Source organism: Chanodichthys erythropterus, chromosome 3 (genome assembly GCF_024489055.1).
Source record: "Chanodichthys erythropterus isolate Z2021 chromosome 3, ASM2448905v1, whole genome shotgun sequence".
In the NCBI taxonomy this organism is placed as follows: domain Eukaryota; kingdom Metazoa; phylum Chordata; class Actinopteri; order Cypriniformes; family Xenocyprididae; genus Chanodichthys; species Chanodichthys erythropterus.
Window position 1 is genome coordinate 59,670,665 of NC_090223.1, and position 8,311 is coordinate 59,678,975.

At 43.3% G+C, this 8,311-nt stretch overlaps 1 pseudogene; it reads left to right on the plus strand.

The window, feature by feature from the left end:
- Nucleotides 1-8,311, plus strand: part of LOC137006055 (zinc finger protein 721-like) — a 970,851-nt pseudogene that overhangs the window by 895,464 nt on the left and 67,076 nt on the right.

Here is an 8,311-nt window from a genome sequence, read left to right on the forward strand (position 1 = left end):
GAAAGCAGCATGAAGTTTTCATACATCGCCTTTGGAATATTTCCTTTCAAACAGACTGGTGCAGTGTACAAGAGGAATGTACGAAATTCAGTAGCCTTCCAGCAGACTGACTCGATTAAAGATCTTGGTTTTTCTGATAATTTCTGACGGCGCATGAGGTCGTAGCTCTGTCAGTTGTGAAGAGACATTTCTGATAAATGCTGGACCTAAATGAGTCTTCAGTGGCCCTTTCTGCCATAGAGAGATGAGTTTACGTGTAACCCCCAAACATACAAGGTGCATGTAGTCAAGAGGAAATGATGTCACCAAACCAATGGACAGTGATTCTAAAGGTGTTTTCCCACTGTAGTGCGAGTCCTCAGAAAGAGAATCAAAATGATCATGGTTGGACCTCAGACAGGCTGCTGTTTCTGGAAAGAACATATGGTTATTGTGGTAAACTCCCTTTTGACAGCATTTGTCACATCCATAGTACCCATTGTGACCCTTAGAATTTCTGATGAAGGCCCTTGCAGGTACATCATAAACAATGGCAGAGATCTGGACCCTAATATTTCTGTCTTCAAAAAAGAAACCTTCTTTTTCAAGATGCTGCATTTCCTCAACAAAGTCTTGTAGGAAATCAAGACTGGCTGTTTTTTTCTCCCAAAAAAACATCCCAATGAGAATGGCAACTTGTTTGTCTGGACCCCATCATTGTAGTTTTCTACAAGGCCTAAAATAGTCAGAATTGAGAGTTTGAGCTCTTGTATAGAGGAAGGCCATCTATATTGACTTGCAGGGACACTGACTGACACATTGGATGAACTGATGTTGTGAGGTGGGACAACAGACCGTGTTCAATGCCAGCATGAAAATAAGTCCCCCCCCAGAGACTTCTTTTATTTCCACCACTGATTTTGTTTTCAGCAAAGTCCGTGAATCTTTAGGAAGGCCTAATTCAGGTAATTTGTTGCACAAAATCTTGAGTAGTTCAGTCAGTGATGAATGTGGAATTTGTTTCCTGACAACCCAATCAGAAAGTAATGCTCTGATATCCTCCTCCTCATCTGTGCTTTCATCATGGGTTCCCAGCAAAAGAGTTCTGTGTTCCCAGCAAAGCTCTCACTAGCTCCTCCCTCACTGCTTAGTGTGCAATCATATACTGACTCCACTCTATTGTTGGACTCTGGTGTTGTAAGAGCCACTTCCTCAAAATTGCTTATGTTGTGACAGTCAAGTCTCTCCTCAGTTATTTCATCATCGGTTTCTACAGATGCTGACTGCAGTTTTTGCAAATCTTGCTCAACTCCTCTTTGAATTTTTCTGCGTTTACTCCAGTAACTGGACATGTTACCTGGAGATAAACACTTCTGAATATATCTGTAAAGGAAATCAAATGATAGCATCAACACTGGGATGTTGATGATCATGTTATCACTAATAATTGCTTTAAAAAATTAAATTGTAAATATTTGCAAAGGTGTCCACTGATGTGGTCACAGGCACAGCCATTTAAAATGTATACACCCATAGTAGTGGCAAAATAAATTATTGCTAAATTTGTTTGATTATGTTCTATGAAAATGATATAAGCTTATATGCAGGTCTCCAGGAGAAACTGGAAGCTATGAGATTTGATGTGCCCCATGGACGCACCAATATTAAGCATAAAATCACTGCAGCTTTTGTTGACCAAGAGCAGACATGGCATAATTGTAATATACATTTTTTTTTAAGGGTTAGTTAGTTTTTAGTTGGTGATGCCAGAGATCTAAAGGGGAGGGGACTATCATATGGATGTAAGTGGGGAAAAACTGCCCAGGTAAAAAAATAAAAATACATTTTTATAATGTTTTTAAAGTGCTCTATTTTCACACACTAATTTTGTACTTAATATACAAAAAACATTTATTTAGTACTTCTTAAGTACAAAACTAGTGTGTTAAAAACAGATACTGCACAACCCCTTCAAGCAAATCATGCATAATGTCAACAGCGTAATTCTCTGAAGAATGAAAAAACTGTAATGAATTGAGTGGACAACTTCTCTTAAGGCCAAACAGTGGTGCAAGAGTGGGATCTTGTGCCAGAGCATTGCAATGTTCTGAATATAGCTCCTTTGTTCCAATTATCAAATCTGGGTCATCTACACTAAATATAGACTGCAACTTTGTTTTGCCAGTTAAGCAAAACCGGCAACAAGTAGGTTGCACTGAACGACTCAACCATACCAAGCAGTCCATGTAAAGTTAAATTGTCACCAGTAACCTGAATGACAGAACCCTGTAACATAGTATCTGAGAAGGGCACATTGATTCCAGATCCTGATTTTCAGATCCAGATTTTCAGATCCTCTACCAGAGGCTGTAAGATTGGTTCAAAGCCATATTTTTTCAAGTCTACTGAATGGAAAAGGGCCACAAGATGGATGTTCATTAAAACAGAATTGATCTTGGGGGGCAAATTTTCTTAAAATAAAATAAAAACAACCAAGTTTGTGTATTCCTTTTTTGGATCCAAGTGGATTTGCAGTTCGAAATCGTCGTAATATAACTGTATTTGAAGAGCATGCTCTTTTTGACCAAATAACATATGCTTTTTGAAGTAAGAACCATCATTAATGTCTTTGTAAATACCATCTTGATGACTTCTAACCTGCTGGAAAAAGTGGCAAAGTTCAGAATTTGTAAACATAGACTCAAGAGTTCCTAAAATGGGCACATAGACAAATTTGTCATTGACAGGAACTTGACTGTATAATCCTGTAGTTTTATCTTTGCGCACATCATAGCGCACACCAAGAGCATATTCCACCAGTTCAACAATTTTCCATTTTTTCTCAAAGTGTCTCTGTCTCTTTGTTTCAGTATTAAGGCAAGAGAAAGGATTTTCTAGCTGGTGAAAACATTCTTTAACTTTGTCTAGGGTTTACAAAGGCACCTCTGACGAAAGACATTTTAGAACAGTGTCTCTTGATTGAGCGTGAACATCACTTACAAGTTCTTCCATTGAACCAACTAAACATTGAACAGTATTTTCAGAGACTCCAGCTGCTTGTACTTGAGCAACAATAGCCTTACACATATCCGTTAGTTGCCGATTTTCAACAGGAGTCTGAAAAGTGACTGGAGGATCCTCAGAAACAGGAACATTGATACCACTGCGCCTTAAAGAGTTCATCAAAGGCTGCAACAGCTGTCTGCGTCATGCAGGGAATGGCCTTCTGGTCCAGGATGATGTAAAACTTCTGAATGCTACTCCTCTTTTCTCCAACACAGAGGAGGAAGGGCTGTGTAGATCCAACTTGCTCAAGAATTGCTCAAGAGAGATTTTATAGTGTGCAGTTTTTTTTATAACAGCTAACAGATCTTTCATGTTCAAATTCACAAAAAAGTCTTTACATTTTTAAAATGTATTATGTTGAGATCTACATTAACCAAAATTAACAAATGCAGTGCAAGTATTGTTCAGTGTGTTTCAGTAACAAATGAAATCTTACTGTAATGCGTTTATGAAATCGTTTCACCCTTGAATTGTAGATGTAAGAAGATTTTAATGTGAGATGTGAAGAGAGTTTTCTGCTCAATTAGGGCGATTGGCTGAGATATACAGGGATACCCGCCATCCCCGAGGATCCAGAAATTCTCAGGTGGGTAAAGCTGCTGGCAAAATAGTGGACTGTTTTTCAGAACTCTGGAATCATGAACTGAACCTGGGTATCCTACGAAGATGTCTAAATACTTGCCTCTGTGGTCACAAACTGCTAAGAGCTGAATTGAGTAAAACAGTTTGCGGTTGAGGTAGCACTGATTCTAACTTGGCACCCATCAATGCTTCCTACAGCATTTTTGAAAGCTGCAGATTCAGCGAGGTGAGCAAACCCATCTCCAACCTTTTGCAATTCTTCTGCAGCTTGGAAATGAATCAGCTGGGTTCTTTTGCAAACTATCTTATTTGCCACACGGTGAACAAATTCATGTACAGTGGAGCGGGGAATATCAAAGGCTCTGGATACAACACGATAAGAAGTTGCGCTGGCCAACTAGAACACAAAAACAAGCACTTCCAGCTCATGTCCCCATCCATGATCATAATGGTCACGCAGGAATGAGAACAGATGTGTTAGTGTCTGCCTTGTAAGCCTGTAGTCTGGCTTTACATCACTAACTCCATCATAAAAAAAATGGAGAGAACTGGCATGTTATGAACAACAGTCAAGATGGCATTCCAGGGGCCAGTTTACGACAGGGCCCCTCTCTAACTGCTGGTGTGTAAGAAGATGTGCCACACCGTGATTGGATCTTTGGTGAATGAATATAAACAAATGTTCAGCAACATCAGATAAGATGTTGGGACAACTACCAGACACCTCTTCCAGAGCAGAAAGGGGGACCTTCTGCACCCACCAAAACCAAGGAGAGGACATCTCATTGGACGATACATTGACTCTAACCACCAAACTCATTCCTAAAGTTTAGGCAAGGACTGCCATAAAAATTCCTTCAGGACCCCCTAGATAGAGCAGTCATTACTGAAATAAAGAGAGGCCACAGAGATCTATCTAAATCCATTCATACCTATGTTTGGAGGCCTTAATTTGATCTAAACTGCATCACATCCACTCCATCTTCATGCAAAGCACAGTTTATGCTAATGGTTACTGACTGTTAAAACAACAGGTCTTGGGACAGACCTGTTCACAGATAAACAAATGCATGGATGATACTTTAACCATTTCATAGTGTGTTTGGTGTCTATCTGTTCCCTACGATGCCTTAAATAATTTGAAAGAGGTTTGGAAAAGAAATAATGCATGGCTAAAATGTCACTATTTTAACACTGTACTTTATGCTATGCAAATGAGTTCCACACTAGGGTGGGCAACACCGGGGCTGCTTCAGATAACAGTGGACAATCACACTCCAGGACCGGCAAGGCACCACATTTCAATCTCCTCCTATTCAGAAAGGGATAAATATGTCCCTCAGGAAGACACACTCTTGTTCTGCATTTCCAGCTCGACGGGGAAGGAGACATTAACAGACACTCCACATCCTGAGTTTCTGACCTGACAAGGGAAGAGATTACAAGACGGTTAAGGTGAAGCTTTCGCAAGCAAAACCTTTTACATTGCTTCCAGCTGCTCTCTAGCTGCAAAAAAGGCCCCAACATTGAAGGGCTTCATCTGAACCTTATGGCTCCTACGCAGCCCATTCCGCAAAGAACCTCTGCATCGGCAGACATCGACTGTACCACACGGCTTCTCAGCGACACAGCCAGCCTGCAAGGGAACGTGTGAAGATTCATCTGACCCAGCTGCCCAGTCCATCCTAAAGGACCCTCTTGGCGCAACCGAAGTTCAGCATCCTCCAGCCCAGCGTGGCACGACTACTGGATCGCAACTCCGTGCCCTCCCACTGCACGCAACCTGCATCATCAGTGGAAGACGTCTCTGCTACCGGATTGATCACCCGACTGTGTGGAACTTAAATATAAACTTACCAAACCTCTTTTCTAGAGACCTTGGCATTAGTTTATACACACAGCATATGTATTTCTAACCTGTTTAGATAACAGTAACTTGAGGTCAGCTTGTACAAATAATAGGGATATTATTTGTTGAATGATAAATAAGCAATTATTTATCACCATTTTACCAGGGCCATTAGGTGGCTTCCATAAGAAGCATTCCCATACGATTCTCTTCCATCCTACATTGTCCAACAGCATTGCATTTATCCATTCTGTGTTCACTTCATTTATTTGTTTCTTTGATTTAATTCAATATTCTGCTTTGATTATTATTTTATCATTTAGAAGTGCATACTCATTATTTCATTACTAATCGTTGTGGTATTTACTCTTGCATGTCTATTGTTAATAAATTTCATTGATTTTATTATAACTGTGTCTTCCTTGTGTTGATGATCAAAGACTCTACTAGTTGACTGACTCCCTCCATTTTAAATCGGAATTATTGAACAGCTCTTTTGGAGTGTTCTTAAATTGTTAAGATATTATTCTTAACTGGTGCCCCATATTACAAAGGAGGGAGGGGTCATCTGATACACTCATAACCACACCTTAAGTGACACATGATCAAAAATCACTACGTCACCGGTGAATGGAGCAAAATTCACTACACAAGTAAAGTGTGTTAAAGCACTTTACAATGGCGCCCATGAGCTTTACAGAGCTCTAATCTGCTGTTTTCACAGCAAGCCATTTTTGTTTTGGTTGGTTTGTGATTTGGGCCGGTTCCTCTCTGTGTGTGTGTTGACTGTAGGCGATCAGTGTGTACTTCAGTCACACCGCAGCTGATCCTCTGTGTGCTTCAGCACAACATAAAGAGCTATCTTTTCCCTTCTAAAATAGTTTCACAGACGGACACTGCTTATTTTTCAAGATGTCATTCTGTCTGTGCATTATTGGATGCAGTCATTCCCTGTTCCTTGCTGACTGTCACAATCGCTGCATCACATGCCTTGGCATTCAGCATGCTTTTGTGGATAGTTCATATTTGCATTGTGCGAATATGACTATCTCAGTGTTGAGGTCTAGATTCTCGTTCCTTGGTTCTCAGGGGGCGGGAGCCCCCTCCCCTATGCCCTATTCTGCAGTTTTTTTCTAGTTCACGCCAGGAAGTGCAGTGTGTAGGCATGGTGACCTGAGGATTACTTTTAGGGCTTGCCCACCTAGAACTTCTCCGTGGGCCCCTAAACCCCACACAGCAGCCAGTGGTGCTGCTGGAGGATCATACTGGTCTCTCTGTGGAGTGACCAGTTGTTTCCTTCGGTGCACCGGTTGATGAACAGATGTCGATCATGGCATAGGAAGGTGAGCCAGAGTCCTCTGGAGAGGAAGACTCGGCTGCGTTGCCTCCCTCTGGGACCCAGTCTGATCCAGAGCTGACAGCTATGCCTGCCCGGGCCGACAGTCAGGCTTGAGTGGAACCCTCCACCGTGACCTGAGACCTCTTGGCAGGACGATTGGTATCTCGGGGCGACTCGCGCTGGTCCTCAGCATCCCGCCCTGATACCTTTCTTTCCGGAGGTGCATGAGGTGGTGACTAGATCATGGAAGATGCCTTATGGCGTCCGAACCCGGTCTGGTTCCTCCTCTGCCTTCACCACCTTGGATGGCGGGGCGGCTAAGGGGTACGTAGTTGAGCGCACTGTCGCGATGCAATTGTGTCCGACAGTCACCGGCTGGAGGGGTGAACCGTGTCTCCCATCCCAGGCCTATAAATTCTCATTTAACCTGACGGAGAAAGCTTACAGAACCTGTGGACAGGCAGCCTCTGCCCTGCATGCCATGGCGCCGCTTCAGGTCTATCAAGCCAAGACGCTCATGGAAATGCCCCAGGATAGTCTTGATAAACAGCTTCTGGGGGAGCTGAGCACTGCCACCAACCTCGCTCTCCAGGTGACTAAGGTGATGACACTTTTAGTTGGTCAAGCAAAGGCCACTTTTGAAACTGGCAGACATGAAGGAGACCGATAAATATCAGTTCCTGGAGTCCCCCGTATCACAGGTCGGCCTATTCGCTGATGTCTGCTTCTGCATGGTCGAGTGCTTGACTGTGCAGAAGCAGACAGAGGCTATTAAGCACATCCTGCCCTGCAGTAACTCCGCCTGCTCATCACCGAGGACACCTGTATGCACTGTCCTCCGCACCTGTTAAGACTGCAAAGCAGCAGCCTCCACCCGGCAGACAGCAGGATGCGGTGCGCCGCCCGCAGCCGAGCCAGGTGGACCTGAGATGGGCGACCTGAAGGAGAGGAATACAGCCCACAACCTCACAAAAAGAGCTGTTAACTCAAGAATATACTGGTTCGTTCTGACAGCACTGCAACTGTTGCATAAATCAACCACCCGGATGGTCTATGCTCCCGTTGCATGTCACAACTTGCCCGCAATTTTCTCTTTTGGAGACAGAAGTATCTGAGGTCGTTTTGTACCATTCACATCCCAGGTGCGTTCAACAGTGCAGCCGACGGGCTCTCACAGCAGCCTACACTTCCAGGACAATGAAGATTCCATCCCCAGGTGGTCAAACTGATTTGGCAGTGGTTTAGACTGCTCAGATAGATCTGTTTGCCCCCCGGACACAGCCCATTGCCAGTTGTTTTACTCCCTGACCAAGGGCACTCTTGGCACGGATGCACTGGCTCACAGCTAGCCCCGGGGTCTATGCAAGTTTGCATTTCCCCCAGTGAGCCTACTCACACAGCTTCTGTGCAAGGTCAGGGAGGACGAGGAGTCTTTAAGAAAGACCCTTAAGAAAGTACTCCTAGTTGCATTGACCTCCATCAAGAGGGTAGAGGAC